The 26,971-nt window shown below is 45.2% G+C and overlaps 2 long non-coding RNA genes across 2 annotated transcripts in view; one reads left to right on the forward strand and one right to left on the reverse strand.

Moving 5' to 3' along the window:
- The window catches only part of LOC135906837 (uncharacterized), a 145,102-nt gene extending 118,748 nt beyond the window's left edge, over positions 1 to 26,354 (forward strand). The window contains exons 3-4 of the long non-coding RNA XR_010565901.1: positions 15,805 to 15,925; positions 26,162 to 26,354. This is a non-coding gene — a long non-coding RNA (uncharacterized lncRNA). The remainder of the gene's footprint in view (positions 1 to 15,804; positions 15,926 to 26,161) is intronic.
- Positions 1,966 to 25,746, reverse strand: LOC135907408 (uncharacterized). Its single transcript, XR_010566093.1, has 3 exons — positions 25,576 to 25,746; positions 24,148 to 24,292; positions 1,966 to 2,362 (listed from the first exon to the last, which is right to left on the reverse strand). It is a non-coding gene; the product is annotated as an uncharacterized lncRNA (long non-coding RNA).
- Positions 26,355 to 26,971: the final 617 nt, after the last annotated feature.

The raw sequence follows: 26,971 nt of genomic DNA on the forward strand, positions 1-26,971 counted from the left end.
ATGGCTCTCAACGTTAGCAGCAATGCCGATGGGAGCCATCTCAGCAGTGTTCGCCATATACTGGCCTAAACTACCGTAATCAATGCCTTCGCCACGTTAACGCGCTCTCCATCGAGAAGATGGAGAGCACTGTGGATTGCCTTCAGAGATGTTATTCACAGCGGAGCGAGTGTCGTTCATCTTCTGCGAGCTTTCCTTGATAACAGGATGCAAATGTGCTGATACCATGCTCTGTTGCTAGAGTTAATAATGGTACATTGACTCTTCGTATTAACGATGCTCGACATTGTTGAAAGTGTCGAAATGTAGAAAATGCTCTCGAATAATACTTCTCACAGGAGAGCTGCGAATGAGCTCGTGGTAACGCATAACTAGTGAAAGCCGTTGTCTATACTTTACAGTTATGCTTTAATTTTTGATACTCCTCCTTGCACTTTCAATGAGCTATCAACTTTCTGCATACGTGAAGGCTCGGTGTCTTTTGAAAATAACACAGTTATCCCCCTCGAATACTCAGCTTGCTTTGATAATGGCTTCTCGGATAAACTTGTATTCTGTAAAACGTGCTTTTTTGTAGAGTAGAAACGCATTAGGTGAAGCACACTCTCAAAAACATAAATGAGGAGGGCAACGGCATTCACCTGAGGAGGGCGGTTAGTGTCTAGTACTGGATTGTTCTGTTATGTCCTCGTAAATCGTAACCGCAAAAATAGTGATCGCTTCTTAGTTTCACTGCATAGAAAACGCCATTTATTCACTGGTGTTAAGCGCATGTTTTCGTTTTTGTTGTTAGTGTAGTATCTTTTATAGGAATGCAAGCACATTTGTATACGTTAAGCAGTAAGATACCTGAAAAGCGTTTGCAATAGTGCTAGCTGTACTTCATTCTCCTTCAAAAGGGCGTGGGCTGTGATGTGTTGTATGCTCCGCTCGAGTAACCTCTGGCGTTCTTCTTCGGTGCTTTATCACAACGAAGGCAATAAGTTAAAGAGCTGCCAGCATTTTGTTTACTAAAAGCAGGCGTGACCGGATGCCGAGTTTCATAACGAGCAAGTCAGCTTTCTTATTTTACAATTATACATGACATGGAATCCTATAGGGTTTACTTTTACGTACTTGCCTACATGCAACTGCTATAGTCATTGCCCTAGTTTCTTAGTGCGTGCATCCTGGGAATGCTAAAAGCACCTAAGTAACCAAAGATCATGCAGATGAACCCATCATTACCATCCAAGGACATTCCGGAGCCATGGCACACGTCGTGAGGCATGTTCAGAGTGTTTTTCCATTTCAATATTGAAGTTGCATATCATCTTGAAACCAAACCACGTGGTCTAAATCCTAGTCAACACTGCCAATGAGTACGAGGGTGTGCTAAACAACTAAACTATAGATAGATCGTTGAGTTGCCTATGGAACGTTCAAGCCAAAACATAAAGGCACATGGGGTCATGCCTTCTGAGACCACGTGGTATGTTGAAGGCACAGTTGTCATCAAAACAAATATTTTTGCGGTTTGAGAAATAATGTTTATCAACAGAAATCTACTCGGGCGCTGACAACAAGCGAATAGGAGCGCTACTGAAATACGTATAGCAGGAAAAAGTAAATGAAGGTTCGGGAATATCCTATTGCTTCTGAGATATTTAGTGTGATGATTTTAACCAAAGACAATGGTTAGCAACTTTAGGCGGGGAAGAATAAAAAAAAAGGGGGGGGGGATAGAGGCGATGAAGAGTGAATCCTATGGCACGGAGAGGCTTCACGGTGCCAACGAGCTTAAAGACCTTCAGTTTTCTTTCTACATTTAAAAGGCCCATGGACGTGGTCGAGCTGCGTGTGGACAACCTATTGTTGATCTTCGATTGCATGTCTCAGCTCTAAAGGTATTTCAAGGGCGTATCCGCATTTTGCAAAGGCGATTAAATCTTATGGGTGTTGCGTTTTTTTCTGAAATCCCCCTGGTCTCCGCCTCCTTGCAGAAAATCGCTATTTATTGTTGTCTTTATACAGCACCTCTAACAGACAGAAAGAGTGCAGTTTGGTTCAGAGAGCAAACGGGTATAGACGATATTCTAATAGACATTAAGAGAAAAGAAATGACGCGGGCAGGTAATGTAATGCGCAGATTAGATAACCGTTGGACCATTAGGGTGATCGAATGGGTACCAAGAGAAGGGAAGCCCAGTAGAGGACGGCAGAAGACTAGGATGATGACAAAAAATAGGATGATGATGATGATGATGGTGATGATTATGATGATCATGATGATGATGATGCATCTTTATTTTGCTCCTTCGCTAAAATCCCGCTGTTTATTTGGCAGCTACTTGCCGGCCACATCGAGTAAGGGGAAGAAAACCTACAGAAAAAAAAGAAGAAAAAACATTATGAGGCGAGCGAATGAAACAACAATCACGAAAGCCCAACTAAAAATGTGATGCCGGAAATAACCTTTTAAAGAAAAGAGTAGTACTCACTATAACAATGTGCCGAGGAGCTTAAAAAAAAGAGTATCTCCCTTCCCGTCTTTCCATATCCACATTCTATCCGTCCACCGGAGACCGCTTGGAGCGATCAGTTCGCGCCTAATCTGTGCTTATCCGTGTGAGTAAGAAAAAAAAACAGTTTCTATGCGATGGCCGGAAGGCGGCTCGAAGGTACGCAGGGGAGGCAATAGTGTTGGCACAACAAGCACGGCGACGACAAACACTGAGCCCCGGAGAAGAGATTGAATGGCACTGAGGCGTTCGCGGCAATCATGGCGCGCAGGCATCCTAGCTGCTACGCGGAGAAGAGAGTAAAGAAAGAAAACTAGAAGCTAGTAGGATTACACGAAACGACAGAGGAAAATACAATATAGAACAACGAAACGAGTGACTAGAAGCAAAAAGAAGGAGATGGAGCGCCGCGGTACTTCGCTTACTCACGTTATTGTTTACCAGCCATCCAATTTGCTAGCCGACCGACAAATCGGCGCGGAATGAAAACCCTATACAGATAATATTTCCCCTTGGTCCTTTAGAAGCGTTGCTTTCCGCTTCCCAACCTGTCGGCACACCTGTGTTCTAGATATATTTCCGGGAAGCACAAAAGATGTACGTCCAGGACCCTGCTTTTACGAAGCAGCACTTATCGAAAGAGCGAAGGCAGTGAAGCTAACTTTCGGCGTTAGCCCGCCTCCTTCGGTGTTATGCATGCGTATATAAAAATACCGGGTAGAAAGGTTTCTCAATAATTAAATTAAGTTCCGGAGTTTTGCGTGCCAAATCGACGATCTGATTATGAGGCACGCCGTAGCGGAAACGTAGATGTGGCATTGTTGGTACAACGAGCACGCCGATGATAAACAATGAGTTTCGGTTAAGAGATTGAATGGCACTCATGGCAGGCAGGCGTCCTAGTGGCTACGGGGAGATGAAAGTAGAGAAACAAAGCTAGAAGCTGGGAGGATGATACGGAACGAGAGATAAGAAGAGAGAAAAATAAATAAAGAGACTGGCAAAATGAAGCACGTTAAAGAACCCCATGTGGGTTTTTGAATAGACAACCGTTGAAAGTAGGTTGTAATGGTACTAGGACGGAGTAGGCTTTCGTCACTGCAACTCGTAGCCGCAGTCTACGTAGGAGAGTGGCCTCACGTCTTTTGTATACTGAACAAGGTGGTAAAGGCAGTCTATGGGAGTGTTTTAGCCTGGAACGTGTTAAAAAATTGACAGAGCACTCCGTTAGAGCTACTCAGCATCAATATTTAGCGACGCAGAACTTGAAACGATGACAGCGTAGAATTATGGCGTGATTTACTGAAAAAAAATATTGAATAAAATCTGGCTCAAAAGTTTGCAGGTCTCCTGAGTATGCAGTATAGAGCAAAGCGCAACCAGATACGGACACATTTATTTGCCCCTGACCAGCGTCACTATTTTGAGATTTCGTAACACATTCTCAGTTTTTTGCTCAGTCAGCTCAGATTAACACTTCCGCGAAGTACCGGACTAGTGAGTACAACTTTTTTCATGAAGACTAATCGGCCACATACAGTACACTGGTTGCTGCAATTAGAAAACACTCGCGTTGTTAACAGGACAGCGAAAATCGAGTGTTTCCCTAAAATAGTCTATACGTTATAGCCCCGCTCGGTGTCGGCGAGTTTTCTCCAGGCTGCAAGATAAATAAGCTGCTAACACGTTGAGATGCGCTCCATGTGGATAGCGACCCAAGCGGCCACCACCGCTTGTGCACACTTCATACGCAGTAAAGGAGTAATAACTAACGCACTGTGTGTAATGGACATGCGGACCCATGGCGACGCCAAGTTCAGAGACACAAGAAAAGAACGGGCTATGTGGTCGACGCTATATGCGGCCAATACCTTACTCCGGATCAGATTCGGCGTAACATGAATCACTCGTGCTAACATGCTCTCCTTCCAGATTATGTGTTTGTGAAGATTCTTCTGTAGGTCAGGTCCCGACGTCATGAGTTAACATTAACTTTGTTGTTACGTTCCAAACATATGCCCTCAAGCTTTTACCAACTATAGCTTGTAGGATGTGTGTAAGCTAGTTGTTCCACCTAATGACAGCTACATAGGTAAACGTTTCTTAGAGAAAACAAAGAAACAAACAAACAAACGAACGAAGGAAGGAAGGAAGGAGGGAGGGAAGGAAGGAAGGAAGAAAGGAAGAAAGGAAGGAAGGAAGGATGGAAGGAAGGAAGGAACGAACGAACAAGAATTGGGCGTTTTCAAGATATCTGTATAAACAGTCGACGCATTGTCTCAGTACAATTTTAATAGAAGCGCTGCTTTCGTCCTCAATAGTAGATACGCCCAATGACAGCGCAAAAGTGAAGGCTGAATCACTAAATATGGCAAATGTCAACGAAAAAGAAAATAGGTCAAAAAGAAGAGAACAGGACAATATCGTGCTGTAACAAAGGTACTCATTAATTTAGCATCTCTTCATGCTTAAGGAACCAAATCCGATATTTGGTCACACAGAAGCTGTGTCGTTTAGTCAAGCACGTCGACGCGAACAATGATATTGCGGCGCAGAGGTTGAAGGCCGCAAAAAAAGAAATCACAGACGCGAAAAAAGGAAAAAAATTTTTGTTTCAGCGACTAAGCGGAACCAATTAAGGATGCGGCAGGTGCAATCTGAAATACCCGAGGGATGAGAAGAGCGAACTTGATAGAAAAGGATGTAGGGGTGAAGGACGTCACTGAATTCGGAAGTAAAAAGGTCGAAAAATAAAGCGCGGACGTACTGAAATACGTAACATGTAAAGGAGAGCAGCGAATATGAGCACGATGGTTATCGCGAAAGCAGGTCGTTTTTTAGGAGAGAGGAAGAAGGCCACGAAAATAGTAACAAGAAATTGAGAGAAAGGAAACTAGGGATGGTATACGAGTTGAGTGAGACAAAGCAGAAAAACCCGCCGTGGTTGCTCAGTGGCTATGGTGTTAGGCTGCTGAGCACGAGGTCGCGGGATCGAATCCCGGCCATGGCGGCCGCATTTCGATGGGGGCGAAATGCGAAAACACCCGTGTACTTAGATTTAGGTGCACGTTAAAGAACCCCAGGGGGTCGAAATTTCCGGAGTCCTCCACTACGGCGTGCCTCATAATCAGAAAGTGGTTTTGGCACGTAAAACCCCATTTCTTTAAAAAAAAAAACATTTTTTGCAGAAAAGGTTTTCGGCCTTTTTGTTTTTGGAGATATATTAGAGAAAATGATTTTGGAGATATGCTTCTCCCCTTATTTTTTTCCATCTTGTCTGACTTTCGCGTGGCTCTGCTTTCTCCTTCTCTACGTATCCCGGAGGAGCTCGAGGGGAAGCCGGAACACCTCATCCCCAAACGCCCAGTGTCCTTGCGGGAACACAATTTCCCTTACGCTTGTGTTCGGAATTTTGATTTGAAACAAACAAAATTTTCTGATCATTACAACCCCCCAAATTGAAATATCAATCGCCGGTCTGCTTTTGCCCATAGTGAACGGCCGCAGTTTGTGCGAGCTTTCCATATCTACAACAAGCAAAACTGAGACACGCACCTTGCCCATTCCCCCCCCCCCCCTTCCCCCATGGCATGCACTGCCCTTCAGATTAAATGTCATGTTTAACAGTATCTGCCGTTTTGTACGCATTGAACATTTTTGACGGCTTGATAAGTGACTGCAGCCTTATTAGGAGAAAGGTACTTGCAAGGACGTGGTGTTCGAGATTTCCGTTGCTGTTAGTGTTACAAACGGAGCTGATATTACAAACGACGATGACGTGCTAAGTCGTGACTATAGCTCGACGCACATATTAAGAAAAAGAGCCAAGCAGAGAAGAAATTCAAGGACGCCTCAAGTGGTCAAGAGATTACGCAAATTCATAGCGTATCGAATGTGCGCGTATATTGTTATTTCTTAAGTTTAACGCTACAAATTTTCGAAAGCTACTTAGAGCTGCTAAAAAAGATTATTAGGAAACCTGCTGTCGGCTGCTTCCTTGGCCCATGGTTCCACTGATGGTGATTATTCCGCCTCGCAGCCTCCTACCAGCATACTCTCTTCCTTTATGTCTCCCAAAGCATTTCATCGACCCACGCTCAAATCGTTTTATTATAATTCAGAAGCCGGCAGTACTGAGGCGCACTGGATAGGGGCACCGCATTTTCGTCCTTTCGCATTAATTTCCTCGAGCCGCTTCATCAATCTGCCACTTCAATCTGTCGATCCAAACAGGACGGACACTGGCTCTGCCGGGAAGGAATCCCCAAAGAGCAGAGACAAAAGAGAGCGGGACAAGGGTCCTCTAAGGCATCGCTCGGCGGCTCGGGTGTCGTGAAGGTCGGCGTGCCTACGGCGGAATGTCGCGCGCGCGTTCCTGACTCGGGATGTTCAGGCTATTGACTCCAGATTTGCAAGAAAAGAAAGCGGCAAACCAGTCATCCATCTCTGCCAAGGCCACGAAACTATTCGGTCGCGCGACGTCAAGGTCCCTGTGCCACAGCATCGCTGCGGACCGGCTACCGCGCTCGTCTCGCTGGTCTCTTAAAGACTGCGAGAAGAGAGGATAGATGGACAAGGCGGAAAAGCGGTGCGCATTAGTATGCAAGAAAGAAGGAACGGAAAGAAAGAAGGAAGGAACGGAAAGAAAGAAACAAGGAAAGAAAGAAGCAGGATGAAGACTGATAAGACAAAGGCAGTAATGCCGAAAGATGTGCCGAGAAAAGAAGAGGGAAAGAAGGTTGAACGAAGAAACGAGAAAGGAGAGAGAATAGGCGGAAGGAAAGGAAGGCGCGAGTTCCTTGACGCGTCCGAAGCTCTCGACGGAAAAGTGAAAGAGCAGCTGCAAGGAGAAGTAAGCGGTCATTAATCGGTCCCCCTTTGTTGTCCGCATCCGTACGCTTGCGCGCAGGGACAATAACCTCTTGTCGAGGTCGGTTGCGGCGCCGTGAGCTCGGCCATTCCGCTCTTCCGCCAGAGCTCGGTCGTCGGTACGAAGCCCGCTATTCCAGCTATGCCCGCTAATCGCGGGGTGAGAGCAGGCCCCGGCAAGCGGTTGTGATTCGGCAGCAAAGGTGGCGATCATATTCGGACACGGAGTAGTGTCGAGATCGCTGGAGGAACGAGCGTTGGTCGCAAGGCTGCAATCAAAGCGAGCAGTCAGTGTATGGCAGTCTCAGTCGAGAGTGTCCTGAAATTAGAAGAGCGCATCTAATTATTCTGTTTTGTACATGGCCATCTGCTGAAGGTTTCTTCGACATTCGAGAATTTTCTGGAAATACACCCGATTGAGCCATGTCGCGAAGTCTCCTCAGCGCATTGTGTACTTTCAAGACTAACGTATTACGACTACATCTAATGGTTCTGTATGAGAAATTTTGCCGCCGCGTAAATATTAGAAGCTGGAGTTGTATCTATTTTGCTTCATCTTATTTGCGAACTCTGCCATGTTTTATAGCGTTCACATCAGTTCTATATGACGGCATCGATGAGAGTAAACAAACAACGTGATAAGGTCTTAACCCATATGAGGCCTGAAACAGTTTACGATTCTGAATTATGGCACTCGTCATTAAGAAACTGTAACTTCGAATATTTAAGCACCGGCAAGCAAGTTACGTGAAATCTAAAGAGGGCTGGCTGCAAATGAGGGAAAGGAAAATGTAGGGTTAGAGGTCACGTGTGCAGAGAAAGACGCTGGAGCACATCTTTCAAGAAGTGTACTAAGCAAGGCCATGTAGTCCGTAGTAGCATACGTCTGCCTATGAAGGTTGGAATGGGGCGGACTCAATTTTCTCGAAATTTTACACCGCTTACATGACGTTCCTGAGCACGTCAAGAATGCTTAAAAAAAACGAAAGAAATAAGATTAGCGGCAAGAAAGAGAGTGTTTAAAAATAAAAGAAGAGGGGAATGAAGTAAGGCGCACGGGGAAAATTGCGTTGCGGAACAGTTCTTGCGCCAGTCAGACGCAGCGCCCTCATATTCGATTACTCTGGCAGGACTGATTCGTTCGAGTCGCTGACAGCGAATCGAGGCTCCTGTCAGAACTGTGTTCCTAAAAATAGCAAAATGATAAAACAAGGCCGCTATGGCGTGTGGTTATGCGCAAGCAGATGCCTCGTGTGTGATATGCAACCTGAAAACTGAAAAATAAATGAAAGAAAAAAAGATAAGTACTCTTAACGTATGTGGCTAAGGGATAATTGGAAAAATATTTCTGCGAAGCTATTTCAGCAGCTCCTATTCCATATTTCTACGACGAGAAGATGAGAAATTCGCTTCGAGAGTGAAGAAGCCAAATGTTACAGTGACAACGGACTGAAGCAACATGAATCTCCGGTTTCTGTTTTTCATCAATGTTATATTTTTGTATTAGAGGTTGGATTATGGAAGTTGAGCCACTGAGAGTGCCTCTACCTTTACTGATGCAGTCTCTCAGAAGTTCGTTCAACAGCAGATTGTAAAGCTCTCAGCGAACTCCAATGTGCGTTTGCAGGCGGCCGCCTTGCGGGCTTGGCAGCTTAATTTATCCACCAATTTATTCGGCTCTTTCGCGAAAGGCTAAGGGCTTTTAGTAGTACATCCACCGGTATAACGTTACAAGCGAGTGGATGAACTCCGTTTCGCTGTTAAGTCCGTGTCACTCTACAGAGGCAAAGTTGCCCTTTCACTTCCATCTATATTTTGTTCGTCTTGATTTCGCATGGCCTCCGTTGTCTCACCGCACCTCCGCTTTTATTGCAGCAGGTCGAGAAAGCACAGAATCTCGAGGGCCCTTGGATTAAATTGTCCACGAAGATCGAAGCGATGCGAGAGAGCACCCGACCTTTCCAACAGACTTGCACCGAATAAAGCGAACAAAGAGAGAAGAGAGAAAAAAAATTTCTGCCACACCGTGCTTGTTAATAAAGTTTTTTTCTTTCTTCTAGGCCAGTCGTAGGAACAGAAAGCGAGTAAAAATAACCAAAACAAGTAAACGACGAACATAAAAGTGAAATAGATGGCCCCCTTTCACCACCATCGGCTACACATCGCCAGCGAAGCGGAACCGGTAAAAAGATCGTCGGTGGGCCGCACGATTTGCGATCTGCCACGCAGCTCGACGCCGTTTTCCTAATAACACCTTGCCAGTGATTGCTCACTTTCCGTGTACTAATACTTTATTTTTTACTTAGCCTCATGTACCGGCCGGCACGGTCATTCTTCTTTCTTTTTATTATATTATTTATTATTTATTTATCGGCTCACTCTGGCTTTTTGAACCAGTAGTCGGGATAGCGACCGGCTCGGTAATGAATGCTTCAAAACTGGTCGGGTGTGAAAAATATTTCTACGGAATGAGTTTCATAAACAGATGTGTTAAGATAAAGAAGTAACAAAAAGTGCTTTGAGCTTATAACAGAACATAGGTAAAGTGCAGTTTTACAAGAATTCTTCTTAATGGCATTAGCTAGGAAGAAGCACCTACGTTCATGATTGCATCCAGGAAAAGCATTGCGCTGAGGATACAGATTCATGCAGAGAAATGGATCCCGCATACACAAAGCAGTCGTTTCTTCATTTGATAACTGGGTTCTGTCATTGTTGGTGTGGTCTGCATATCTATGGGCTTTCGCGATAAGATTAGACCTGAGAGAATTTTGAGCCTTTTCGTTTGCACGCTGTTTTTAAAACATGCATGCAACTTTGGCGATTGACCAAATTTGACCAAATTGACCAAAGCAACGTTCCAACGCGGTGCTGCAAAAGGGGGGGAAGACAATGCGTACATATAACTGACGAAGCCTGCACCCCGGTCATGAACCAGACAGCAGTGGGTGGGCAGAACACACAGCAATAATTCAGCGGATCAAATATACATAGATGCGCCTACATGCGCCAACATCGTTAAAATAGACATTGCACAGAGTGTGGTAATGCAGTCATACCAAATTTATTGCAACTGAAGGGGCAAATAAAACAGAGTATATTATGCGGGAGACATGGATAGACACAAAATATCTAAACGGCGAAGAAAGCGACAGGAACACACCTTTTACGCCTGGATCAAAATGTAATGTGTCTTTCTTTTCTACTTGAAAAAAAAAATGGGCGTGCACTTCTGCGCAATACGGACTAAACTAGGATATGCATTGTAGATGACCGCTATTTGGTTGTCAAATAATCAAGTGCCATGGTTTGTCCGAGGCAGAGTCGGGACAAGTGATACCGTGTGTAGCTAATAACGTATTCATTTACTTGCTCTCAAACGACTGACGATCGATACGTCTCACTCGCGGCCGTCGTTTGTTTAACTGGGGGCGTTGGCAAACTCCGACCCATGGGGAGGTCGAAGCTTGTAGAATAATGAAGACGTGAGCATTGTTCGTTCCACAGACAACCTGTTCGCCTGCATTGACGTGCTATTTTTGGCCGTTCGAGGCTGGAAGCCGGATGACGTCACATTAGCTTCACCGAACAGCCAATACACGGGTATGTATTATTCTGGGAGAATCTTAAGCTAGGTTGGTACGAACACAGTAGTATCCCAGACAGTAAGAGATGGATGACCCCTAGTATCACAGCGCGTGAGGCTCCAAGATCTTCAGTTTATGAGATTCCAAGAGCTTCTAGTGTACACTTTACTACGCACTGCCCAACTTGTCTCGACTCCGCCTCGGACAACCTCTCTGTCTTTCCCACCCCACTTCTCTCTCTCTCTCTCTCTGTACTGTGAGTTTTTCTCGCTTGCTGGATATTTCTTCGCTGATGCAAAATAAGTGGAAACATAAATGAATGAGGCTACATACGTAGAAAAGCACATGTGTGAATGCAAAAATACCTTCACATAGATTTCATGTCTATACTAAGGCTCGTTGGATTGTAGAAGACACAGGACACATAGTTGCAAAAAAAAGAAAGCTCCCACGTCAGTAATTTAAGTTAGCAAGAAGATGTTTCAAAGGGAAAAAGTTACCTCAGATGTTCCTCGAGTGCCACGACAATGCACAACTTCCCGCGGCGCGCATAACTTGAGAGTGGTCAACCTTAATTAGTGCTGCTTAGTATAGTACATGCGCATGCTTCGTCATCAAATGATTGAGCATAGAAGAAGCCGTTCTTGCAGGCAAAATGCGAACTTGAACTTTTGTCGCTCAAAAGCAAGTTGATCTTTTACCTGCTCCATTGTCCGTGTGAGGCGAAGGGAATCGCGGAGCACTTCGCTCGACAAATATCTCTCCTATATATACGATGCAGAAAGGAAGAGGCTGTTTGGGAGATCGCAGAGGATAAGCCCTTTATGGTTGTGCTTCCATCAGGTAGCATTCGCGAAAGGTTTCATCATCATCATCATCATCATCATCATCATCATCTTGGTTACGCCCACTGCAGGGCAAAGGCCTCTCCCATATTTCTCCAACAACCCCAGTCATGTACTAATTGTGGCCATGTCGTCCCTGCAAATTTCTTATACTCATCCGCCCACCTAACTTTCTGCCGTCCCCTGCTACGCTTCCCTTCCCTTGGAATCCAGTCCGTAACCCTTAATGACCATCGGTTATCTTCCCTCCTCATTACATGTCCTGCCCATGCCCATTTCTTTTTCTTGATTTCAACTAAGATGTCATTAAGTCGCGTTTGTTCCCTCACCCAATCTGCTCTTTTCTTATCCCTTAACGTTACACCTATCATTCTTCTTTCCATAGCTCGTTGCGTCGTCCTCAATTTGAGTAGAACCCTTTTCGTAAGCCTCCAGGTTTCTGCCCCGTAGGTGAGTACTGGTAAAACACAGCTATTATACACTTTTCTCTTGAGGGATAATGGCAACCTGCTGTTCATGATCTCAGAATGCCTGCCAAACGCACCCCAGCCCATTCTTATTCTTCTGATTATTTCTGTCTCATGATCCGGATCCGCAGTCACTACCTGCCCTAAGTAGATGTATTCCCTTACGACTTCCAGTGCCTCGCTGCCTATTGTAAACTGCTGTTCTCTTCCGAGACTGTTAAACATTACTTTAGTTTTCTGCAGATTAATTTTTAGACCCACTCTTCTGCTTTGCCTCTCCAGGTCAGTGAGCATGCATTGCAGTTGGTCCCCTGAGTTACTAAGCAAGGCAATATCATCAGCGAATCGCAAGTTACTAAGGTATTCTCCATTAACTTTTATCCCCATTTCTTCCCAATCCAGGTCTCTGAATACCTCCTGTAAACACGCTGTGAATAGCATTGGAGAGATCGTATCTCCCTGCCTGATGCCTTTCTTTATTGGGATTTTGTTGCTTTCTTTATGGAGGACTACGGTGGCTGTGCAGCCACTATAGATATTTTTAGTATTTTTACATATGGCTCGTCTACACCCTGATTCCGTAATGCCTCCATGACTGCTGAGGTTTCGACAGAATCAAATGCTTTCTCGTAATCAATGAAAGCTATATATGAGGGTTGGTTGTATTCCGCACATTTCTCTATCACCTGATTGATAGTGTGAATATGATCTATTGTTGAGTAGCCTTTACGGAATCCTGCCTGGTCCTTTGCTTGTCAGAAGTCTAAGGTGTTCCTGATTCTATTTGCGATTACCTTAGTAAATAGTTTGTAGGCAACGGACAGTAAGCTGATCGGTCTATAATTTTTCAAGTCTTTGACGTCCCCTTTCTTATGGATTAGGATTATGTTAGCGTTTTTCCAAGATTCCGGTACGCTCGACGTTATGAGGCATTGCGTATACAGGGTGGCCAGTTTCTCTAGAACAATCTGCCCACCATCCTTCAGTAAATCTGCTGTTACCTGATCCTCCCCAGCTGCCTTCCCCCTTTTCATATCTCCCAAGGCTTTCTTTACTTCTGCCGGCGTTACCTGTGGGATTTCGAATTCCTCTAGACTATTTTCCCTTTCATTATTGTCGTGGGTGGCACTGGTACTGTATAAATCTCTATAGAACTCCTCAGCCACTTGTACTATCTCATCCATATTAATAATGATATTGCCGGCTTTGTCTCTTAACGCATACATCTGATTCTTGCCAATTCCTAGTTTCTTCTTCACTGTTTTTAGGCTTCCTCCGTTCCTGAGAGCATGTTCAATTCTATCCATATTATACTTCCTTATGTCAGCTGTCTTACGCTTGTTGATTAACTTCGAAAGTTCTGTCAGTTCTATTCTAGCTGTAGGGTTAGAGGCTTTCATACACTGGCGTTTCTTGATGAGATCTTTCGTCTCCTGCGATAGTTTACTGGTATCCTGCCTATCGGAGTTACCACCGACTTCCATTGCACACTCCTTAATGATGCCCACAAGATTGTCGTTCATTGCTTCAACACTAAGGTCCTCTTCCTTAGTTAAAGCGGAATACCTGTTCTGTAGCTTGATCTGGAATTCCTCTATTTTCCCTCTTACCGCTAACTCATTGATCGGCTTCTTATGTACCAGTTTCTTCCGTTCCCTTCTCAGGTCTAGGCTAATGCGAGTTCTTACCATCCTGTGGACACTGCAGCGCACTTTGCCGAGCACGTCCACATCTTGTATGATGCCAGGGTTAGCGCAGAGTATGAAGTCTATTTCATTTCTAGTCTCGCCGTTCGGGCCCCTCCACGTCCACTTTCGGCTATCCCGCTTGCGGAAGAAGGTATTCATTATCCTCAATTATTCTGTTCCGCAAACTCTACTAATAACTCCCCCCTGATATTCCTAGTTCCTATGCCATATTCACCCACTGCCTTGTCTCCAGCCTGCTTTTTGCCTACCTTGGCATTAAAGTCACCCGTTAGTATAGTGTATTTAGTTTTCACTCTACCCATCGCCGATTCCACGTCTTCATAGAAGCTTTCGACTTCGTGGTCATCATGACTGGATGTAGGGGCGTAGACCTGTACAATCTTCATTTTGTACCTCTTATTAGGTTTCACAACAAGACCTGCCACCCTCTCGTTAATGCTATAGAATTCCTGTATGTTACCAGCTATATTCTTATTAATCAGGAATCCGACGCCTAGTTCCCTTCTCTCTGCTAAGCCCCGGTAGCACAGGACGTGCCCGCTTTTTAGCACTGTATATGTTTCTTTTGGCCTCCTAACTTCACTGAGCCCTATTATATCCCATTTACTGCCCTCTAATTCCTCCAATAGCACTGCTAGACTCGCCTCACTAGATAACGTTCTAGCGTTAAACGTTGCCAGGTTCAGATTCCAATGGCGGCCTGTCCGGAGCCAGTGATTCTTAGCACCCTCTGCAGCGTCGCAGGTCTGACCGCCGCCGTGGTCTGTTGCTTCGCAGCTGCTGGGGACTGAGGGCCGGGGTTTGATTGTGTTGTTCATATAGGAGGTTGTGGCCAAGTACTGCACCAGGGTGGCCAATCCTGCTCTGGTGAGGGAGTGCGTTACCGGTTCTGGTCACCGGGATCAGGCCACACTCCAGGCCTGTTTATGCGATTTTATCAACACGCGGATTTTTTTTTAATCCGTTGGAAAATTGCCGGCACCGGGATTCGAACCACGGACCTCTTGCACGCGAGGCGGGTGTTCTACCTCTACGCCACCGCTGCACTGTAGGCCCCTAAATAGGCCCCTAAACCGCGAAAGGTTTAGGGGCCTATTTTGTAAGAATTATTTTCTCAGATTTTTCAACTTTTTCATACTTAGTCGCACTGAGTAGCCTACTTTCGTGATAGCGCGATGGCGTTTATCAGTGCGAGTCAATGAGGAAAGGCTAAAACAAGGATTCAAAATGCGATAACGCGGCTCTGGGATTGCGAAGTGAAAAGTTCCTGCGCCTTCTGATTATCTATTTTTGCGGCAGCTGGTTTGCAGCACACGTGGTCATTTACCTTAGTGCTCTCGTTAGTTTCGCTCAAGCGGAGTAACTGGCGGCCACTCTTGCCAGGCGAATTGACATTAGGGCAATAACACGCCATCAAAATCGCCATCACCACCATGACTTCGGAAAAGAGGAGAAGACTCATGGAAGGAGGAAAGTGCGTTAACTTTGACCTTTGGAAAGACAAAGGTCGCTCGTTGCTGGTTACGCTCAGTATGACAATCCAAGCTACGTCTCTGTACCGTTCAGTCCTCGCTTCGTCACTTCAGGGAGAGAATAAGCTGAACATTAATGAAAACTCTCCTCTGGCTCGCGAGTCTGTCGAAAGAGCTTCGCGAAGCACGGAGCTACGACGGAACAAAATAGATAAAATTAAAAAATAGGAAACCAAGGTTATCGTGGCACTGAAGTTTTAATCTGTGCTCCACGGCGAGATGGCGCAACCTTTTATTACGAAATGCCAAAAACCTGAGGTGGGGGGGGGGGGTGCAATCTTCCTTCACGAACAGAAAGAAAACCATGACTTTGACGCGGATCCACTCACCACTGCAAGGGGGAAGCGGCTTGGCGGGATGCCTGCCGTGCCAGCCGGAGGCGATCGTTGTCGGAGGAGGAGAATATGCTTTCGAGGTAGGGACACGATTGCATAGACTGGTGTGAAGGATTCGTTCCTTTCAATTGAAACGTGCGCGCGTAACCGATTTCTTCGGCACTCGCGCGAGTCTGAGATAACGCGGGCAGAGATGTTGGAAAATGGAAGTGGAACTGCTCTTGTCTCAGCTTACGTGAGGATTATTTTTCTCGCAGCACTGATTGCTTCCGTACTCTCAAAGGACACCATTTTTCTGGTACCTAAACCTTGCACTTGAATCTAACGAAGAGTCGAACGAATCTAACACGTGAAAGTGAGGAGATTTAGTTAGAAATGACGTAACTTATCATCAGCATCAAACCAAACTTGCCAAAACAAATACGTGAAATAACAAGGCTATTATTTCACTCGTTTGCACGCGAGGGAACAATAATTTGCTGGCAACACGGACAAGCATCTTTATCCCCCCTTGTGCTATGGAGAAGAAGGAGGCTTCCTTGACACGTCTTGAACTCTGCGGCTTTTACCCATGCATGCTCGTAACACTTACCAAACATTAAGCTTTATGAGTTTTTAAGAATGAGTAGCAATAATGAGCGCAGTAATGATGGTGATGACGATAGTGGTTGCAGTGGTCAGACTGAGGAAGGGGCTGAGGCGCGCTGCAATGGTCACTGATAATCATCATAATAAATTTGATGGTTACGATGACCAAATTGTGACACCGAAAGCACCACACTCAAATTGAATGAAAAAGAAAAAAAAAACAGAAGAGAAAGAAGGTACACGATGCAACACCTTTCTCGAACAAGGTTTATACTGCATGGGGAACGTTGAGAGCGGTCTTACTGATGACCAAGAAATTCCGCTCTATCCTAAACTAGAGCAAGATCACATGCATTTGCTAAACTAACCGGATTTTTTAGGTTATTCTATAAAACATTGTTGCTTCTTCTGAAGTTTTGATTGATCTATAATGCTTCTTTTCTTTCTGTCAGATTACCACTCGTACAATTGCACAGATTTCTCTGAAATGTTTACGTTGAAATCGTTCTTTCCGCACCTGTTACTCAATCTCGTACCATGACAGAGATCAGCCAGTCACGCATTCAGAAAATGGCTCAGCTCTTATACAGCTCGTTAGTGAAATTGTCAGTGCCAGCAGATACCACGCTGTTACATCACCAGGGGTGGACATACTATTTCTTATTTCTAAAGTGCGCTTCTCTGCGTTGTTAATTTTCCCAACTAATGGCGGTACCCGTAAGCATTCCAATGAAGACGATGAGCCAGCTGCCCGCGCTTGGGCTTGTCTCTGAGACGTGGTTTCATCATGAAAGCCACGTCTACATATTCCAGCCCATAATGCATGTAAACATTGCTTGTACATGCTGGCTGCAAAAAAAAAAACAATTACTTCGTCATAAATGTGCAGAGTGCTTCACATGAAAGCTAGCTTTACAATTATGAAAAGAAAAAGCTGGTAGTTCTATTTTGCGTCGAACCTATTCGAGAAAAAAGTCCACTGTCATATACCTACGCATTAGGGTCTTCACGATTACAAGAAGTAAGTTGCTATAAATATCTCGGTGTGACACTCACTTCAAACCTGTCTTGGATTCCTCATCTTGGTAATGTTTGTTCATTTGCCTTCCGCAAGCTTTGTGTCCTTAAACATAAATTTAAAACTGCTCGCACTAATGTTAATCTCCTCTGCTGTACTGCTATTGTGTGGCCAAGACCGCAATATGCGTGCATTATATGGAATCCTCATACTAAGCGCCACATTGATAGTCCTGAACGTATTCAGAGAAAGGCCGTAAGGTGTATCTTTAATAACACCTCTACATTAGACTCCCCTTCTGATTTAATACAGGCAAATGGCATGCCACTATTACAGGCGCGACGCCAAAAATATAGATTATAATTTTTCCCCCAACTCTTCGAAAACAAACTAGCGCTACATGCTTCAATATATATGTCACCCTCAACTAGCAAGCCTCCCCGACTCCACAGTGTAAACGCCCTAACCCCATATTTTGCTCGCACAGACCTATTTAAGTTTTCTTATTTCCCGAGAACCATTAGTGAATGGAACTGCCTTACCAAAGCAAGTGATGAAATTGAGAAGTAACCTTTCTGAGCCTGTAATATTTTTGCTTTTTTTGTTGCAGTTTCCTTATGTTTCTTTTATATTTGTAACGACCACCCTGCTTGGACCATGAGTTCGCAGTATTGTATAAATAAATAAATAAATAAATAAATAAATAAATAAATAAATAAATAAATAAATAAATAAATAAATAAATAAATAAATAAATAAATAAATAAATAAATTCTTGGGACCAAATAGTTACATTGTTAAGTCCTCACAGCTAACCGAGAGATGTTCGCTGCATTGTGTGGCTACGACTTTTGTGAAGGGTGCCGAGGCTTGCCCTTCCCCCTGCTTCGTTCGGTAGAACGTGTACAGTAGAGTGGTGTTGATATCATGTCTTCGTACTTACGTGCTGCTGAAAAGCTACAGAATTCCTGCTTTGCTTCTTGAATTCCACCGGTCGTTGTGACCACTTACGGCTCGATGCCTGATGCTCACGTTGTTTCCTGTAGTCGCCCTTATCTCCCGTTATCGCCTTCCAGCCAAGTCGGCTTCTCGCAGAAAAGTAAGTAGGGCGCAATGATGATCCCGGTCACGTGGACACGCACTCGGATGCATGCAATCGTCGAGGGTCGGGCACCGCCAGGCCAAGAAGACGATGATCCCTCAGCAGCGACGTGCGCTTCTCAAGAAGTGCACGGCGCTCAAATATTTGGTGCTCGAGTATCTCACGGAAACCACAAGAAACACACGATGGACTGTCCACAGACGTTCCAACGACAATTTACTTTATTTAGAATCGTCGTTTTGCACCAGTTAACGAATGCCAACACGTCGTCGTGGATGCAGACGCTCTCACTCCAGGACGGATCCCGGCCATTTATATGGCTTAAACGCATAAAGTAATACTCTAGTGCGACGAGGCAAGCTCTGTTGACAAACACGAGAAGGAAACGAATCGTTTGCGACGCAGTAGTACGGAAATTTCGTACAATTTTGACGACTATCGTCTGCTGGTTCGTCGCTACCTTCAGAAGTACAGCAAGGAAATTTCCAAGGATCACTGGCCTCTACGAACGATTCCAGGCGTGACAAACAACCCAGCGTGTACGCACTACCTAGAGCACAGTTGCTTTTCATTTTCAATTACTGTAAAACCACACACGTCAGCGAACTTGCCGCAATTTCCTTCTTTCCTTTCCTCCTCTCTCTCCCTGTGATCTTTGCTTTCCCCTTTCCCATTCCCCCGGTGTAGGGTAGCCAACCGGACGTTATTCTGGTCAACCTCCCTGCCTTCTTCTTTTCTCTTTCCTCCTCCTCCACAAATACCCTCTCGCACCCACCCCCCCAGCCCCCCTGCTTGTGTAGTGCAGGGTAGCAAATCTGACATACGTCAAACTTATTTTCATTTCTCTACGTTCTCTCTGTGTCTCTAATGCTTCTTTTATTTTCTTTGTCACTTTCTTCAGAGTCAGCTCTGAAATGTATTCGGAATGCCCGTAGGCGATAGCACCACGCAGCGATCAGGGAGAGAAACACCTAGAGGAAGATGAGCAGACGACAACGTGGTATGTCCACGTTCTCACGTGACCTGTGCGGGCGTGCCAACACTTGCCGTGCAGGCACAGGCTTTTGTTTCTGTACGATGGTCAAGAGATACATGAGTAAGTCCATGTGCGTCCTGCCACCTCGCCCAAACCGACTTTTACGGAACGAGATGAGTTTTCTTCTTTCCGGCAAAATCCACAGAGAAGGAATGGGCGGTGAGGCTATGGATCGGCAAGGTTGTGGCCCTACCGATGAGGGGGATTATGCGCCATTCCAGAAAGTGGCAGCGGGCATTTCTTTCAAGAAGAATCAAAAAGCGCGGGCAGGACAAAGAGTATAAATAGAAACACGCGCGCGCATGGGTTGTGTCAACACTTCGTTTAGTTTTATTCTTTTTTTTCGCATTGTCAGCTCACTGTTTGTGTGATTTTCGGCAGTCATAGTAAAATAGAAATTTTCTGGGTATGCTTATCAGGCTTTTATTAGTCATGAAATGATCAGAGCATTATAATTTATGCGACATTGAAACGCTGCATAAATTGAGTTGAAAAACTTTTATCCTCATATAGTAACCTTACAAGAAGTTGAAGCAATATGTAAAAAAACACGAAGAAATATGTCCTTCACTACGCCGAACTATTTTAATTATTATTAACCACACCGTGGGTGTTTTTCAACGCATTTGCCCGGAGTGAAAGTGGGAAAAAATCAAGCATGTGAATAATTGATTGTACAGATAATGACGATTACTACGAACAACGGTGAATTATTTTTCTCACCTGCGTAATGTTCATAAAGTCCGACATATTTAGGTACTTGAAAGACTGCTTCATTCATAAAAAAATAAAAACGCCACAAATAGCTGAGAGATACAATTGTATTACTTTTTGCATATTACAGCTAATAGCAATTTTATTGTTTGAGTCACAAAGCATCAGGCAGGGCTAAAGCTGCGGTGTTTCTGCCCCTTCCTATAAAGTTAGCCTGCGGCACCGGTATGTACATCCGGGGTGTCTGCTGCACAACGCCAACGAAAATGTGTTAGCAGACAATTAATTGGTACTTATTCACTTTTAATTAGCTATATAATCGCAGTTTCCCTCCTATGGTGGCTCATGAGGTCCCGCATTGAAAGCTACACGGCGCAGCAAAGTTGTCACAATGTGCTATACAGCGATCACTTCCGTGTCATCCACCTCACTCGCCATCCTCCTCCTCCGGACAGCTATCTTGGTTTACCACTCGCGCCACCTTTATCGTTCACGGGCATTGCGACATGCGTTGACGTGCAGGTTTCCTTCGCTTGCTTCTGGCAGTACGAAATCGGCGCATTCTCGTGCCATTATAAAACAATGGAAATGTGCGCGCCCATCAAACACATTTCTTCCAGACTTGAATACGCGCGGAGTCAGACGCAAGAATGCAGATAAGTGCACCCATGTGAGGCAGTTGGATATGCAAATACTTCTTTCCACAAGCAAAAAAGAAAAAAAAGTAATATGTCCTTGTGCTTGCAAAAAAGTTTATTCTCATTGATCCGTTAAATCTGTATTGGTAGGCTGCTACTTAATTATCCAGTGTTCCACGGCTGGTGCCGTTTACCACGGATGTCTAACTCGAGCAATCTTACATTGGTCGATTATTTTTGTCCTAGAGTAGGTTACTGTAACGTGGGTTTCTTTGTTTGACGATAAACTTCCTTCTACTTCCTACCTAGTGCTTACTTCCAAGATGCAGAACAACTTAACCGAGAACAAATACACGAAGAAAAAAAAAGACTAATAAAGCGAGCACTAATCCACTTGCTGCGCAAATATAACGACGAGGAAATACAAACGCGAACGACACTTTCTTTCATTCATTCAGAAATAACTGTAGGCCCAGGGAAGCATCGCTAGCAATGGCGCCCAGATGTCATCCATCTTATCGCGGCCTTTCAATTAGCCATTCCATTTATTAACGCTCGGTCCGCATTAGCATAAGCGGCTCCACATTGCTGAATCAGATCGGCGAAGTCGCATTCCGGAGCCACCGACGAGTTGCTGATGCGGCAGTTGAGGAGAGGACAGGGATGTGGAGCTACAGCCGAGAAGCGACCCACGCGCGTTAGATTCACTTAACGCCAAAGTTCGACGCGCACACGAGCAGGGCGACGCGGAAGGCTGACGTAGACAACTTCTCCGACGCCATCGAAATGCGCATCTCTGATCCCATCGTACCGAGATATCGACCAACGTTCTCTCTATGACCGAAGCAAGATGCATATATAGAGACGACTCTCTTTTCTGTTTGCTTTTCAACCTGCGACTGGCGTTCTTGCATTATTTTCCGGAGATATTCTATCCTGACAGGAAGACTGACAGGAAGACTGACTGGAAGACGCGAAGAGAAACGCAGAAGAGAGAAAAAAAAAGAAAGGTTCAGTATAATAAATATAAAAGGCTGTACCGAGATTTCTCGGAGCGCCAGGAAAGTGATTGAATACACGATGTTGAAAAGAATTCTTTTTTTCGTGTGTTCTTCAGTTCGTACCTAACGGTATTCCATCATGCTCTTTCTTTTTCTCCTCGGCGCTTTTCAAGGTCACCTTCATTTCATCCATAGTGAATTTTGATGACGGACATTTCTATAAAACTATTTTGCTTAATACAGTCGCAAGGGGCTTACTCTGGTACAGTGGAGACAGTGGGTTAGCGAAAACGGTTTATGACACCTCTTTTTAGGAGTCTCTAACAACTTTCTGGAGGTGGTAAAACAATGGAATCTTTAGAGATGACACCACAGCGCTAGCCTCGCGTTCCACGTCAATAGAGCCAAGGGTATAGAGACTTAGGCGTGGAGGATATACAGCAATTTTCGTTTAACTTTATTAGAATGAAAACTTGAATCACCGTGTAACTTTGAGAATTTTGTGCAACATATATTTTACAGGTGGAATTCAGATACTCGGCACGATATAGTAAAATTTTTAACCTGTGCTTGCGCATTAACTTATTCTTCGGCAATGCCAAGGAAGGTCATCAGGGAGCGGGATCGAATCCCGGCCACGGGAGCCGCATTTAGATGGTGGCGAAATGCGAAAACACCCGTGTACTTAGATTTAGGTGCACGTTAAAGAACATCAGGTGGTCCAAATTTCCGGAGTGCCCCACTACGACGTGCTTCACAATAATATTGTGGTTTTGGCACGTAAAACCCCTTAATTTAATTTGAGGGCACCAGGGACCATACGTACCTTAATGGGCGACGCGTCAATAACCGATTTTACAGTTGAATACTTTATAGGCCCCAAGAAAGACTGGCCCCAAGAAAGAGAGCCGCCTCCGCCCTTTTCACTGCCCAAACGACAACAGTTGTAACAGTTCTGGCCTTGTGATAGCGGACAAGTTCAAAACCTTCATCATAAACATTTGTGATGTCATGCACAAGTTCTTCACTTCCTACTATCCCGGAGCCAAGAACTCACCATCTGAAGAAGCACTGGTATCGTTGATGTTTCGGTTGTTGATGACTACCTTTGCAAACTGAGCAGCTATTTCTCCAAGACGCTTGCCGCTTTGGCTGGTCATGTTGGACGACCAGCAGTGCCTGTGCTATGCCATGACTGCGCTTTCCCCGAGGAAACTCGTGCGGAGATTGCGCTATTCCGGCAATGACAGCAGCTCCTTGAGGAGAATGGCATCCATGTTGGATGAAATTATGGTAAAATGTTCTGTTTGCTGACAGAAACATGTATTCAGTGCCCCCCCCTTCCCTCTCGCACAACAATTCCCAAATGCTGATTCAGTCGCTACAAAAAAGTAGTGAGCCAGGTTTGTGTGAGCGAACTTCGTTTTCTCGTATAGCGCGCAAACAGCTTCCGCTCACCCTTCAGGACCGTTAACAAGCAAAATATGCCGCCAAACAATAACAGCTAAAGAATAACAGGCAAAAATATGCGCTTCGAAAATCTCATCACCCGGTCAGTGCATAACGATTGCGGACACACGCAAAAAGCAAAAGAGAGCGTGGCGAATGAATAAAACTTGTATTCTTGGTCTTCAATTTTCATTTCAGTCCGATTGCTCTGGGAATTAGGCTCAGTATTTGTAGAGCGGCGCTCTGAAATTTTTTCCCTGATTTTCCCAGATTTTTTCCCTGATTTGCGCCTGCGAAAGAAACACATGTTATGCTGGCGGTTTAAGCCAACGAACAGTGCCCAGAGATTAAAACACGATATTAAGAGCTCGAGGCTGCCAGCAGTTGCACCACCAAGAAGTGCCGGCAACCACGTCAGTCGTCAAACCAATCCAACCATTCGTCAAAGCGATTGCAGCGCCTGCATCTCCAGTGGTGGGCCTTGCGTCCAATATACGGAGCTTTGGATTAGTGGTTCGGCAGATTCCATCCCAGCTACAACTGTGGGAAGACCACGAGTAGTGCGTACTCCTGAGATAGAAGCTGCCTACCGCGAGAGCGAGAGTTGGCTCGTGAACGGGCTCGTCACGTAGGGCAGACCCCGGGCTGCGCGCCAGAGATGCCGAGTTTAAACAGCAGCGCTCCTAAAGCATGTTCACCACGCGAAGCACGCAAAAGCGAAAATGAGGTGAAAGAATGGTGAAACAAAGGATTTACCATATATACTGCTTGTGAAGTTTGACTTGCATGGTGTAACACTCGGTGTAACTAACACAGCTTCGCTCTTCGGCCATCTTCACGGAGTGGAAGACTCGTCTGGTTGACCTCCTTGCCTTTGCTCTCCTTGTTTTTCCGTCTCTCCCTGTTGTTCCAGAAATGGCGCGTTGTTAAGTGAGGCCAGACAAAAAGAAATTTAATTAACGTTACAAAAATAATTAGGTAATATGATGCATTATACGCTCCGCGTGCGTTGGAGTTTGACCAGCATGCTGGCGAAATTGTTTCTATATAGCATTTTAAGCCGCCAATGGGATCAAGGCGCGCGCGCGCATACACACACACATTCACACACGCACACGCACGCACGCACGCACGCACACCATCATCACCATAATCATCTTCTTTCTGTTACGTTCAACGTTATGAGAGGTATTCGTACAGTCTCAGGCTGTGGGACTTTCTTCTGTAGTTGTACATTTGTCCAGAGATGTGGACACGTATTGGCCCAATAAAATCTGAATCTGAATCTTTTCATCTTTTTCGGTGGAAACTCCGCGGAATGAATTTCGTGGCAGCGATATCTTTATACTTTATCTTTTCATGTTAACGCATGTTCATACATGCGTGTAAGGGAAAAAAAGACGAATGAAGTCCTCGTTGGATAGGTTTCCTTGCACGTACACAAACACACACACAAAAAAAGAATAATTAAAACAGGACCAAGCATCCTTTTACCTGGACGCCGCCCCCCTCCCTCACCTCTCCCAGGGACCGCGCGCGCTACAGAAGACAGCGCGCTGCTTCCCCACACTCCTGTTTTGAATGCAAGATTGAGCCGTGATCGTCGGCTCACCGTTGCTCGCTTTCACGCGCACATAGAGCACGTGGCGACGATATTATCGCCCCTGGGCTTTATACAGAACCTCGAGGCGACGACGACGGCCGATATGAGCCTGGAGTGTCCACATAATTTATATCACTATTTGCAGGAAACGTACCCATATGCTTACCCGCCGTGGTTGCTCAGTGGCTATGGTGTTAGGCTGCTGAGCACGAGGTCGCGGGATCGAATCCCGGCCACGGCGGCCGCATTTCGATGGGGGCGAAATGCGAAAACACCCGTGTACTTAGATTTAGGTGCACGTTAAAGAACCCCAGGTGGTCGAAATTTCCGGAGCCCTCCACTACGGCGTGCCTCATAATCAGAAAAGTGGTTTTGGCACGTAAAACCCCATAATTTATATATATACCCATATGCTTGCGCGTAAACCATGTTCGCTCGCGAGGTGAAATGTCACTGTATGTTTTTTTTTGCGTGCGGTGGGAATGACACAGTTTAGATACCCGACTAACGCACGCGTCCAAACGAGAGCTTCCGCGACATAAGCGTTCAGAAGAATAAACAGCATAAAGGTACGTCCTCACCTGCGGAAATAAGCGCGCACAAGGCGGCGCGCTTAGAAACGCGCGCCGTGAAAGGCGCTGTCGCGACAAGAATTCTCTAGAATAGCAGCTTGGGCTTGCTGGTTTTCCATCCTGGTGTTAACAGCGCAAAACGTAGACGGGACACCCGACCAGAAGACGACGCCAAACACACTGCCGATATAAGCGCGCCGCCTTGCGAGAGCTTATTTCCGCAAGTGAGGCCGTACCTTAACTCAGGTGAAACTCCTCGACGCAAGTTCGACGAATAAACTGCGTGCGGTGCTCAGTGCAGCAAAGGTTAGGCAAACAACGGGCGAAAAGAGGCACTCGCTTGGGAGCCCAGGGCCACACTTGCGATAACAAGGAATTCCGTACGAGTGAGTCAGGCGGCGGCACGGAACTGCCGGTTAGACCTTTCTCCATGGTTAGCCGCCGATAAGCACGCTCGGTAAACATTCGACCGCACTTTCTTCCGTTTCTATCTCCCTTTTTCTTCGCCAGTGCAGAACCGAGTTATAGTACGTTTGTTTTTCTCATTCTTCTTGTGTTCTTCTTTTCCGCGTTTTGTTTGCTTCTACAAGTGCAGGCGCCAGCGTCCATGCTATTGTAGCAGCATCGACGAAGATGAGGAGAAGGGCGGCTGGCTAGGGACAGGCCTAGGAAGCGAAGCGGGCGCGTGGCCCAAATCACGGGATTTTATCCGCCGAAGAATGACCGTCAGTTAGGGCATGTTCCTGCTCAGTAAAAAATATACTCCTGTTTATTGTGGCTCATCGTCATCCCCGGTATTGCACGCCACGCTATGAATACATATATTTTATTGCCTCCGTTATTTTCACATGTGCATGTTGATGATATATTGTTGTACGAGATTCAGCTTCGTCCAGGAATTTTACACCACTGTGTGACGGACAAGGTGATGGCAAAAAAAAATAAGAAAGAATTGAATAAAGAAGAAATCCTAGTGGTCCGACGGAAGTGTCCACATACAAAATGTGGATTGGTTCCGAACGGGGCAGAAAGAAATATTCTCGCACTGTCGATTTTTGCGTGCTGGGCCTCGAGGGCTGAGTACACTCTCTAGCCAGAATTGGAAAACCACGACATAAAAAAAAAGATGCCGCAGTTTCGTAACTCGGAATTGCTTCTGTACATTGCATTGGTCAAACACGTGAAATTTGACTTTACCACTTTATTTCAGTTGAAAGACAAATAAAGGGACCCGAGGGGCTCGATATCTTTTGTTGTTCTTACAACTATACGAAAACAAAAAACAGAAAAAAATATATAATCAAGCTTGCAAAAGCACAGAGAAACACAATTATTACGCTTAATTGAAAATTACACATAATAAAGAAAATGAATTAGAAGTGGACGAAAATAAAGCTCTCCGCAG

Source organism: Dermacentor albipictus, chromosome 1, assembly GCF_038994185.2.
Source record: "Dermacentor albipictus isolate Rhodes 1998 colony chromosome 1, USDA_Dalb.pri_finalv2, whole genome shotgun sequence".
Lineage (NCBI taxonomy): Eukaryota > Metazoa > Arthropoda > Arachnida > Ixodida > Ixodidae > Dermacentor > Dermacentor albipictus.